This window comes from Monodelphis domestica, chromosome 2, assembly GCF_027887165.1.
Source record: "Monodelphis domestica isolate mMonDom1 chromosome 2, mMonDom1.pri, whole genome shotgun sequence".
NCBI lineage: Eukaryota > Metazoa > Chordata > Mammalia > Didelphimorphia > Didelphidae > Monodelphis > Monodelphis domestica.
In genome coordinates this window covers 356,372,460-356,385,541 of record NC_077228.1, presented here as the reverse complement: position 1 = coordinate 356,385,541, position 13,082 = coordinate 356,372,460, and the positions used below count along the sequence as shown (strand labels likewise).

General features: G+C 35.8%; 1 long non-coding RNA gene across 1 annotated transcript in view; it reads left to right on the top strand.

Moving 5' to 3' along the window:
- The first annotated feature begins 9,974 nt into the window (after positions 1-9,974).
- The window catches only part of LOC103094902 (uncharacterized), a 34,478-nt gene continuing 31,370 nt past the window's right edge, over positions 9,975-13,082 (top strand). Inside the window, exons 1-2 of the long non-coding RNA XR_008916624.1 lie at positions 9,975-10,138; positions 10,984-11,028. This is a non-coding gene — a long non-coding RNA (uncharacterized LOC103094902). The remainder of the gene's footprint in view (positions 10,139-10,983; positions 11,029-13,082) is intronic.

Below are 13,082 nucleotides of genomic sequence, written 5' to 3'. Positions count from 1 at the left end.
TGGCTAGAGAGCTGACCTCAGAGTTAGGAAGATCTGAATTTAATTTAGGAGGATCCTCTGACACACAGTAATTATAAAACCTAGCTAAGTCACTTAACTTCTCAGTGCCCCAAGGCAACTCTTAAAGACTAATATGTTGCAGAAAAGATTTGCATTGATGGAGGGATTTTCTTCACTGGGACAAGCTATATTGATGAAATCACAGATCTGTCCTGGGAGGGGAAAAAGGAAATACATACATCATTTTCTAACAAACACTAATGCTCATATACAAACTTTTAGCTTCTTCCCTCTCTGCCCATAGCAAGTTTTGATTACTAGATTCATGTCTGAAGAATATTATCCATTTTCCATTTGTTCAGTTGTAGCTTGTGTGATTCTCTAACATGTTCTTCCAACAAGAAACCAATAGTTTTAGGTTTGTAAGAATAGCAGATGCTTTGGAATAATAAGATCTGGGTTTGAATCCTGGCTCTGCTAGTTATTTACTAGCTCTATGACTCTGGGGATAAAAAATTTCCTTCTTTAATTCTCAATTATATCATCTGTAAATTAAGGGAATTAAGATTTCTTAACTTTTTTTTTTATCATGCAACCTTTGGGTAGTTTGGTAAAGCCTATGGATTCCTTCTCAGAATGTTTTCTATGCATAAAATAGAATGCATAGTCAAAATACTAAAAGTACAAAGACTTGAGACCAATCCTTCAAAGTGTATAATTAGAATTTTGCTCCCCAGAATTCTCTTTCTCAGCTTCCCATATTCCTTCTCACATTATGTGCTAACTTAGGGAGGATGTGTTTTTGTGTAGCTCCTCCCTCTCTCTCTCTCCTTCACGAAACAGGGCTGTGGAGGTTGGGTGAGAGTCAGACAGGAGACTTTTTCTTTTATTTCTTCTACTCAAGTGATGAAATAAATCTTATAAAATATTATACTTGGAGTTATTTGATATTAATTTAAATCTTACAAAAATTATCTGTATACTTCAGTTTAAGAATTTCTGAACAAAATGAGCTTTAAGTTTCCTTTTAACCTTAAATAAATTCTTCTTTTTTCTTCTTTTTCTTTCTCTTCCTTCTCATTTTCGTCTTTCTCTTCTCCTTTTTCTTTTTGTCTCTCTCGAGATTTTTCTCTATCTCAACTAAAGATAATCTCTCTAAAATAATGTCTGATTATCTCTCCCTTTTGGGGGACATGAAATATCTCTATATTTAGCCCTTAAAAGTAGAAACAAGTGGAAATGGATAGAGAGTTTCAAAGCATTGAAGAAAAGCAGCTGGGTGTACTTGAGAATTTAAATTATATTTTTGCTTTTCCTCCAATTCTTTAGCTCCCCTTTCTAAGGTCTCTAGTCTTGCAAAAAGATGACTCCTTTGCAAGCTTTAATTTTTATTTAAGAAACTAAATGTAATGCACTGATTCATCTTTCATTTTAGCTTTATGAGTGAAATCTGTCTAAAACCAAATAGCTACTGATGTCATTATGCTGAGCTCTATAATTGGTCTAGAAAATGAATGACTATTTCTCTTAAAAAAAAAACAAAACACCAAAAACCCTGGCTGCTTGAGGATCACTAGTTGCCAAATTTACATTTCCTCTTTAAAAATTATTTTTTTAAGAACATAATTTGCTGTTAGAGGGTGGGGATATGTGCTGGAGAAAACTCAAGGGCCCATGCCCTGATAGCCTCTTCTACAAGTGAATCCAAGCAATTCTAGGGCAGATAGTTTCATCTTGGAATTCAGTTCCTCCCCCTGGAAGAGCTTTGAGTGATTGGTAAGAGCAGTTGAAGAGGTATGAACAGTACTACACCACCATTCCTTTTCTTTTTAGCTGCTTTCTTTTTAAACCTTTTGAATGCCTCTTACTGTTATAGCTGCTGCTAATCACAGCAGCCTACCATGGGGGAAATTAAGTGGAGGAAAAAATTACATATTAATTCCTCAAATTGTGGGTTGTGTTCATGGGAAGAGAATACTGGAATGGATGAGGAGGAAGAAAATAAATTTAATTCAACCATATTTATTAAGTATATAACCTATTTTGCAAGTGATGTAATTACATATAGTAATGGGAAACAACTCTCTTCTCACCATAGTTTTGGGAACTGATTTTTGTTAGATTTACAAAGTAAAAGAAAAAAACTTGTTTTTAGTAAACATATTCTTCAATGGTTATGTGAGCTTATCAATGAGGATGCTAACTCTAACTCAAATTCAACCTGTGCATGCTTTCTAATACTCTATGGCTGTTCCATAAATCTTTGACAGAAGGTTCACATAACACTTTGGGTGCCTATCTTCTTTTAGATTCTTGACAGTATGGGGAAATCAAGACTGATCATTGGGTTCTCCCCATTTTTGTGTCACAGTCTGCCTCCTTATTCATTCATTAATTAAAGACTAGATCTCCCTTTGTCACCCATGCTGGAAATTCTGAGGCTACTCACAAGTCTAATTTCACTAACATCAGTGCTAGAGTTTTGACCTGCTTCAATTCTGATCTAAGAAAATTCACCTTTCCTTAGGCAACTGGTGGATCTACATTTCTAGAGGGGCTCAACATAGTAATGCTGAATCTGGTGCAGATACTGGATCAGCTTGGGCCTTTATAGCTCAGAACTTCTGAAATGACTTCAGAAACTTCTGAAACTTCATGAAATCTTTCAGCCTCAAATTACCTGGTAATATGAATTATGAGGATGTGGCACCAGGTCCAGCCTAATCCAATGAAATTCTTTGTTGGTGTGGCATTTAAAAGAGTGGATGCCATAAACTGTAAGAGTTAAAATGGTTGAGGTATAAATTGTAGTAGATATAAGAGTGGGTGAGTAAATTTGACCGCAGAAAATATGTTTCACTACAGTGTCTTGTTTTAAAATCAAATATAAGGTGGTCGCCAGGGAAATATTCCCAATTATGAATATACCCAAGTCAACTGGGTTTTATAGAGATTTTAATTAATAATACAATGAGGAATCAAAGAAAGAGAGAGAGAGAGAGAGAGAGAGAGAGAGAGAGAGAGAGAGAGAGAGAGAGAGAAAGAGAGAGAGAGAGAGAAAGGAAATAAATGAGAAAAGAACAGGCAGCCCTGGCCAACCCAGGCCTAAGCCCTAAAAGAAAAGATCAGTCAGTCCTTAATCACTCACCATAAGATTTGTTCAAGCTAGGATTCAGGGGGACAAGAGGGAGTTCCAGCCAGAGTCAGCCTCCCTTGAGAGACCTCCTTAGAGATTGTCCTTCTCTCAACAACCTCCTTAGGGACTGTCTCTCAAGAGACCATTTTTTCTTTCAACAGCCTGTCCTTTTTTTTTATATAGGGGGTTTTCTCCTATGTCACCTCCCCTAAGTTCTTCCATCTACCAATCACAGTAGATGTTTTCCAAAGAACAGCCCATTCTGAATTCACACCTGAGTAGACTAATCCTTTTAATAATCCACACCTGAGTAGGCTAGAATCTCTGAGTAAGTTTTTTTCTCTTTGCTCCTTGTAAGTTCACAAGTTGCCTGATCTTTATAGGTACTTAGCACCCTTTTGTATTAATTCTAAAAATAGGCATGGCTTAAGTATGGGTTTAAGTATTTTTCATTGTTCAGCAAGTTTTTTTTTTCCTAAAGCAGTCTTAAGTACGGTGGAGTAGAGGTCTTCCCATTTCTGATCTAAGTAGAGTTCTCACTATCCAAATGGGGAGTGATCCCAGTAGGGAATTGTCCCAATGGAGAATTCCCAAATGGGGGATTTTTTAACATTCACAAGTCTGAGAAATTTCAAGATTCACATTGGTAATAAGTTCCAGAATACTCAAAACTACTTCCCTATTGATCTTTGAGTAACCCTCAAGTTAAATTCTTCAGAAACTGTGTTCTTCTATGACTTGGCCTCATTGGAAGAATATCAATGTTAAAAAAACTCGCCTTTGTTTCAGAGAGGCTTTGCGGTCATTAAAAATGAGTGTATAGTTTCTCAAAGGCAATCCAGTTTGCTCTCCTTTTCCTATTCAAATCCATATTGTCTTCAGTGCCTATCCAAAAGGGAGACAATCAAAGTTCTCTCATTTCATTTTTCAAGGAATTTTGTTTGATTTTTCATATATGCAGGGAAGATACCTTGTTGGGGGAAGGGAGTTTTTAAGATAGTGTCTTACTTTAGTGAATCAAAGGACCAGCTATATAGATTGATTGTTCAGCTATTTGTATACCATACTCTAGATAATATAAATTCTTTATCCACTTGGTTTTTCTTCTTTGTATAGTTAAGCTAAAGTATCTTGGTTGACAATACATCTCATTAAGTATATTCTGGAATATAACATCATTTTCAAAGCAGAGCATCTGGAGAGTTTTACCATCTCTAGGGAATTCCTTTTTCACTTTGACTCTGCCTGATAACATCTTCTACAAGCAAAGTTCTCCCCATTTGATGCCTTACTATATAATAATCATGGGGTTGTGGAAGAACAAAGTTATTTCTTTTCATCTTTCAAGGAATTTTGTATGATTTTCATATGTGCATGAAAGATATCTTGTTAGTGGAGAGTTTTTAAGATACTGTTTTCATAGACTTAACCAAGTTTTTCTGTGGTCAAAAAATAAGCATAAGAGATCTTAGTTGTGCCATTGTAAAAAATGTAGCCAGCTACAGAATTCATTAGAGTCCTTTGATTTCATTGATGAAGAGAACTTTCAGTGCGAGATCTCTCTCATCACTGCAGATCAAATCTCTCAGGGACTTAGATAAGTCCTAAAAAGTTGCTCTTAGAACATAGAAGCTAAGTGATTTCCTCAGGGTAAAAGAGTTGGTAATTTTCTTAGAGTAAATTTGAATTTCTGCCTTCCTGATTCCAAGTCCTGCATTCTGTCCTCAATGATAGAATATTAGCTAAGGAATATTGCTTGTGAAGCCTATTGATGCATAGATTATCCTCATAAAGATTTTGTAGTGATGGGAAAGTAGGCAGATGACTCAATAATTATTATTCTTGGTTTTCTTTTTAAAAAATCATAACTTATACACAAGCATTTGGTATACTCATAACTTCTGGATATCTTGAAAAATGAGTCTCTTATAGCACAGACCCTTGGGCAATCTTAGTTTGGTTCAGTAGCAATTTCCATCCTTATTTTTTTTAGTGTCATTTTTACTTGTTCATGCAACCAGGAATGGACTGGAACCATCTCTAACTGGCTTGTAAGAGCCAATTTAAATATGTTTAGTATGATCACTTACACCTCAGAAATTGGAAGTGCTTACAAGTCAGGACTTGATTTATTGTTTTGTAGAATTGTTTAGACTTAATAAAGTATTTATAATAAAGCTTAAAAACATGTATGTATGCATTTTATTTTCCAGAGAGCCTGGTTGTTAAACATTTATCAGCATATCCCTATATTGCTCTATAAACACTGTTTGAGCTCAGCAGGAATGAAGTAGAAGGCCCAGGAAATTGTCATTATCAGGCAGGGGAAGTGGTGAGTGCAGCCTAACTACAACAAAACAAAACAATAATAATGAATGGCATTTATATAGTACCTAAAGTTTGCTAAGTACTTTATATCTATAATCTCATTTGAGCCCCATTGTACTTCTGCAAATAACCTAGAAGGGACTTTAATGTTAGAATTCAAAGCAAGTTTGCTATAGGACTCTGCAGATTTTCCTCAAGTTTTGTTTGTTCGTTGTCCTCCTAATTTTACCTAATAATTAAGATTATTTGGGTGTCTCTAAAATTTCTATAATTTTATTTTGCTTTCTGCTGCCTTTCACAGTTTTATAAGAAGATAGTGCTAATATTACCCCATCCTGTCTTCATTAGATTTTACAAACAAGTTTATATTCTAAATTGGTGCTGTCCTTGTTCCTTTTCTCTCTTTGTCAAGGTTAGCTGGCTGTGGTACTTTCTGGAGTCTTTTTTGTTTCCTTAAAATGCTAAATGAGTTAAATCCATTAAACTTTCTTTTAAAAAATGCTGATCATCTATAGAAATGTTTGTTCCTATATCCATTTTCTCATTTTTAATGCTTTAGTTGTTCTCTCTCTGGATTGACTCAATATGCACTCACACTAGCAGAAGAAACAGCTCCCAGAAGGGTGGCCACTGCTATAACTCATGCTCATGAGTCTATGAGTAATTCTTGTAGGCAGTAGAGAATATATTCCTACTATTGACCATATCAGTTTCTGATCCTTCACCAGTAAATTTTCCATGTAATGAATCAATCAGATAGACTCTAATAATTTTTTTTTTTAAAGACTGGGTCTCCCTATCTTGTCTAGGCTAGAATCACAGTGGTCACTTATGGGCCAAGCCCAAAGTCAGGAAACTTTGAACTTCTTCCTTTCTTCCCTATCCTGAGGCAGAGTGTTGGCCCTAAGTATCAGAGGCTCACCACTATAGTGCCAAATTTAATGTGGTCACCCAATTGGCTTTAGCCTTACTATAGCACAGAATTCTAAAACTCAAATAATCCACCAGTTTCCATCTCCCCAGTAGCACAGACTATATAGACAGCTACCATTATAGTCAGCCATTAAAACTCTCAATTGGACTTTTTGGGTCATGTGAGCAACAAGATAGTTGGCTAAATATTTTCTTTGATACCATGATGTCTCAAACCTCTCCAAAATAGAAAATTTGCATCAAAGATAAAGCAACTGTAGCCATTTCTATGTTCTAGGACATCTACAATCCAAAAGAAAGTAAAAAAAAACTCAGCAAAATATGACTATTAATAATATAATGTTCTATCTATAAACTGGAAATACACCTTCCCAAAGATATACTTAGGGGAAGAGTAAGCACAAGCTTCCATAACACAGAACTACATGTAAAGGGAGCATATTTGTCCTGGATAACTCACAAGTTTGGACTTCAGGTGTCTGGTTTGGGAATAGTTTGCATAAGTCATGGATAATCAAGACCACTTCTCTGTTGTTTGCTTTTCTTAGGCCACCTCTCTTGCTGAAATAGCAAACAATTCTTTAAGAAAAAGTAGAGATTCAACCATTCTGGAAGGCAATTTGGAACTATGCCCAAAGGACAATAAAAGACTGTCTGCCCTTTGATCCAGCCATAGCACTGCTGGGTTTGTACCCCAAAGAGATAATAAGGAAAAAGACGTACAAGAATATTCATAGCTGCGCTCTTTGTGGTGGCCAAAAATTGGAAAATGAGGGGATGCCCTTCAATTGGGGAATGGCTGAACAAACTGTGGTATATGTTGGTGATGGAATACTATTGTGCTAAAAGGAATAATGAACTGGAGGAATTCCATGGCGACTGGAACAACCTTCAGTTCAGAGTTCAGTTCAGACAGAGTGAAAGGAGCAGAACCAGGAAAACATTATACACAGAGACTGATACACTGTGGTACAATCAAATGTAATGAACTTCTCCATTAGTGGCATTCCAGTGATCCTGAACAACTTGGAGGAACCTAAGAGAAAAAGCACTATCCACATCCAGAGGAAACACTGTGGGAGTAGAAACACCAAAGAAAACCAACTGCTTGAATACATGGGTTGAAGGGATGAGGTTGGGGATGTAGATTCGAAACATCCTAGAACATCTTAGTGCAAACATCAACAACTTGGAAATAGTTTCTGATTAAGAACACAAATAATACCCAATGAAATTGTGCATTGGTTGTAGGAAGAGTGGGAGGAGAAGAGGGAGGGCAATGATATGATTATTATAACCAAGGAATAATGTTCTAAAAAGACTAAATAAACTTATTCAAATGGGAAAAAAAATTAAATTATCTCATGGAATGAAAAAAAAAAGTAGAAATCCTAAATTCTGAATCTGCAAAGCATATCCAGGTTTGTTCTCCTGGCATGACTCTAAAGTTGTAATACACTTTTACTAGGTACCTTAAGGGGCAGCTAAATACAGAGTCAGGCCTGGAGACAGGAGGTTCTGGATTCAAATGTGACCTCAGACCCTTCCTAATTGTGTGATCTTATGCAAATCACTTGACCCCAATTACCTAGCCCTTATTATTCTTCTGCTTTGGAATCTATACTTAGCATCAATTTTAAGACAGAAGGTAAAGGTTTATCTTTTAGAAAATAGATACCTTACACTTTGGATCTATAGGCTAGTCCAAACTAGGTTTCTTCAATGATGGAATTGTTCTGGTGAGAAACCAAAGTACCATCTGAATACTAAGTAAGTAAAGCAGTTATACTTCTAGTACCAAATGGTTGTTGAAATCAAGGTTTCACAGGTAAACATTCAATATCTTTATGTTAGTTATGTGAAATTTATATCCTAGGAAAGAAGACAATTCAGCAACTTGTATCCTGAGAAAGTGCCTTTTCATGATTCTTTCACAGATGTCATAATTTTTGTCCCTTTTCAGTCAAATTGTTCACAGCTGAAAAGGGCACATTCTTTACATATATTTTTGTAGCCTTCACATCTTAAAAAAGTATTTTATTTGGAGTGAGATAATGGTTGTTCCATAACCAATAGTCTTTTTGTATACTGGAGAGATCATTGCCCACATTTGGGCAAAATTGATTTAGAGATTTCCCCTGTATTTTATTCCAGGTTAGGACAGAGTCTCTTAGAAGGGACTCTGAGTCACAGAGAAACATTTGTAATAAGCATTGCAATAAGAGATGATAAAAAAGAAAAGGGAAAAAAGGTTTTAAAAAATCCAAAGTGTCCTATGAAATTATTTTTTGTTGTCTTTGAATCCCTGATAAAAAGAAATTTGCTAATGCTTTTATTTGCCTCTCTAATGAGGACCCATAACTCACATTTCCCTTTTCCTAATTTTTATCTTCTGATTTTATTTGTTATCAAGATTGATATAATTTGGCTCTTCCAACTGTCTTCCAATATATGTTAGTAATAAGAAAGAGGGAAAAAAGAAAGATCTAAAATATGATAGTTTCCTACTAATGTTTAATGCAGAAAAGATAAATTTGTAAAAGTTTAATAATCTAGTAAGCTTAAATTTTTCCTTTTCCCTTTCTCAGAATTTTTGTTTGGGGGATCCATAATGAAACTAGATACCAAACATCTTCCATTTAGACAGTAAGAACTTAATAAATACAAATTGGTTTTGATGTTTTGTCAAATCAGATTATAGAATTCCAACACATATTTTACAGAAGACCAGAGGTTCTAGGACTTAACTGGCTCTAGAAATAATTATATCTCCTTTTTCTCTATCCCAAAACGCTACTTCCTTGCCTGGTAGTTGCCAAAGTCCTACTTTCATTTTACCATGTGACCTTGAAGGAGACAACATTGACTTTGAATTACTGATAAAGAGTATCATATGAAAGACTAAGATTTTCATGTGTTTACACACACACACACAGAGCATCAGAACATTATCCATTATGCTTAGGAATCGAGCAATCTGAATTCGTTAGAAAGAAATTCAGTCCTCTGCACTAAAGCAACACTGGACAATTGATCATTTCCTTAAAATAACTCACCAAATAAAGTTCCCAAAGTAACATATAATAATAAAATTTATATGTAAAGAAAAGAGTTTGTTTAACCTATATTTTTACCATTCTTGACATCATTTTTCTCAATGGATATATTTTATTAGTTGATAATTTATGTATCAGAGGGGGGGAAACTGAGTAAAATTTTTGGAAGATTATCTCTGAAATGACATCACTGAAATAGTTCCAGCCAATTTTTTTTCTGACTCAGAATTTCATTCTCAAACTAAATTGGAGTAGTTTCCTTTCCACTCTATACAACATCAGAGAGCCAAGCTAGCAAGCCTGTTCCATTCAGCAGCTGGATATAACCCAAGGGGGAAAAAGGCTGAACTAATTATTGAGGCATTAGAAATGGAATAGCTACCTCTTTCCAAGTGGCTCCCCAAACAAACTCCACTGATAGGAGGGGTTTCCGGGTCTCTATTTCTCAGAGGGGTTCTTCAGCCCTGCCTAGGGAAGTCTTTTGCTTTAATTTCACTTTAACGAAGCAGGTGAAAGGCCATTTGGCACCAGCCAATTCATTTACTCCAGCTGTCGAGAGGAACACAGTTGCTAGGCAACCCAAGTCTGCCTCTCTTCGTGCCTACATCAGGCTATGAAATTGAGAGTTGTTGAGGCTGTTGTCCTAGTGCAGTCAACTTAAAGCTGAAATGCCTCCAGGTCGTAGGTATTCAAACGCACAAATTTCATAATCCTTAACAGAAGTATATTATCCCTCGTAATTCTTTTGTGCGGGCGAATGTGTGCAACATATTTAGACAGTACAAAGCTATATTTTCCACATGAAAATAACAGGAATATGACTTTAGAATCAGAACTGATTTGCATTTTAAAAGATAAACGGATTCACAGCTGTATTTCAGATACTCCTTCCTGTCAACTTATCTTCTTTTATTTTTATCGTCCTTCTCTCTTCCTTCCCTTTTATATTTTGTGCTTTCCTTTCTTCCTTTCCCCATCTTCCATCTAGTCTTCCTTCCTTCTTCTCTTCCCTTTTTTCTCTATGAAAATTAATTGTCATGTTTTATCCATCAATCTTTATTTTACTGCTTACCCATTGTGACAGTGAATTTGAAATGAAAAGATTGATTTTCTTTAAAGTTTGCCCAGTTAGTATTTGCATCTGACTTCTTGCCCCCATTTTTGTTTTGGTTTTAACCCTTGATTGGAATGGGTTATTAACAAAATACTACCCCAAACCTGCCAGTTTTCCTCCTTCTAGTTCAACATGTTCTGGACAAGGAGATTTATTGCCTTTTTTCCTAAGACTTACCAGGCTGTCCCTTTGCCTCTACAGTTTTCTTGGCACATCGTATTAGCCTTGAGGCCACAGAGCTTTTCTGAGTCTCTTTGTGTCTCTTTAGCACTTAGTTTTTTAATGCAATCCCCTCTGTGTGATGTCCATGTAGGACATTCTTTTACATACTTAATACCATGGAGATATCACCATTGAGTGGCATTTAATTTGAATAGAGATGAAAAGAATATGCTTTTCTTTGTTCTTTCTTACAGACTCTGGAAATGGCTCATGCAGGAAATGAGAGCAAATTGGTTTTGGTGAGTAGGCTGTCATTATGGGCAATGTATACTGGTACTGCAATGGGGAATAGAGCTGGAAATGATCAAAGGGAAATGTTGGGTTTTCCTGGAGAAGTATCTACTGAAGACAGTAATATATTCCAACTATGGGCACCCTTTAGTGGACCAGGGAAGTATAACCTTAATTTGTCACTGTGGAAAAGTAGTTAGCAGAAAGAATGGAGAAACTATCTCTACCCACCAAGGATTTGGTTTATGGTAACCTTGATCTAAAAAATCTTTGATGCAGACAAAGTCATCTGAGAGAATTTTAAAATGATTATAGGAATAATTAATGGTGTATTTCTTCTTGTAATGTTGAGGAACAGAGGCCTAGTTACCTTCCTTCCTCTTATTTGCAAATTAAAAGATGTTCTTGTTAGATCAACTAACTTATCAGCTCAACATTTCTCAGAGGGGGCTGTCATAAAGAAAAATACAGATACTCTTTAAAGCTTGAAAAGTGCAAAATTAGATTATTATGACAACGAATAGTCTGAAAATAGCAAGAAAAAATTTTCAAAGCAGTAAAACTTTTTATTGAGCTTAAAAACTCTTTTGAATCTTCTCTATCTTTACTAATAATTCCCTTTTCCCCTTTTCTATCACTCAGGTTCAAAACCTCTGGTCATTTTTGACTTTTGTTCCTTTATGGCCACTATAGTCAGCCATAATAACATATCAGTTCTTCCTTCAAGATGCAGCTCTTTAAAAACCTTTCTTTATTACCTTAACTCAGAAGCTAATCACCCTACTTACATTTGGCTTTTCCAATTGACTAGTTAGTCTCTATAATTCTAAGATCACTGATACACCGATTTCCTCTGAAACAACACTTGTGTGGCACAATAGATATTGTACTGGGCCTTGAGTCAAGGAAGTTTTGTTGTTCAGTCATGTCCAACTTTTCATGACCCTATGGACCATAGCTCTCTATGGAGTTTTCTTGTCAAGGATACTGGAGTGGTCCACCATTTCCTTCTCCACTGAATCCTTTTGTCAGGCAGAGGTTTGAGCTGTCCAGAAGCAAGTCTTCCTGACTTGGGGCCCAGCCATGAGCAACCTAGCTGTCTCCTAGGCATACAGAGTCCAAGTGATTAGTCTAAAGTCACTTAGCTAGGAAATGTCTGAGGCTGTGTCCTGACTTTAGACCCCAGTTCTCTTAATCACTGAGCTGTCACAGCTACTTCAGAGTCATGAAGACTTATATTCAAATCTGGTCTCATAGATTAACTGGTGTGACTTTGGTTAAATCACTTCACCTTTAGCTCAGCTTCCTCAAGTGTAAAATGGAGAAATAAATATCACCTACCTCCCAGGTTTGTTGTGAAAATTAAATAAAATAATATTTGTGTTAACACATGCCTCACACATAGTGGAACCTCAATAAATGCATGTTTCCTGCCTTCTTCCACTTCCAATCTGATCATTGCCACTTGCTCCCTGGTTGATTTTGGGTAAGTCATTTAAATTTCATATGCTTCAGGTTCCTCATTTCTAAAATAAAGTGGATGGCACTAGATGACCTCCAACTTTATTTCCAACCCCAAATTTGTAATCTTTGTTCCTGGAACTAGATTGGAAATTCCTTGAGGGTAAATGCCACATGTTACTCTCCTTCTAAATTCCCCACAGTGACCAAAACTATCCTGATTAAGTGCTCAATAAATACTAATTGATTGATTTGGCCTGTCTGCAAGGATGATTTAGTTTAAACTGTTTTAAATGTATTTCATAATACATGACACTCCAGCTTAATTCAGTTTGGTTCAGGTCTATTTGCTTCTAAGGTACTGTCACACTTTATTGGTTTTCTCTAGGAAATTAGAGACCTTGATTAATGATAGGGGGTCAAGGTACAACTCTATAGCTAGGAATAGTCAAGTTAACTTAAGCAATATGATTAAGTTCAGGAAAATACTTTCAAATAGATACATTTAATGGATTAAAAGTACTTGAGTGATGGAATGGGGTCCCTTTCCTAAACTTGTATAATCATTCCTGTCTCTACAAAATAGGAAAATCAGCTAGAT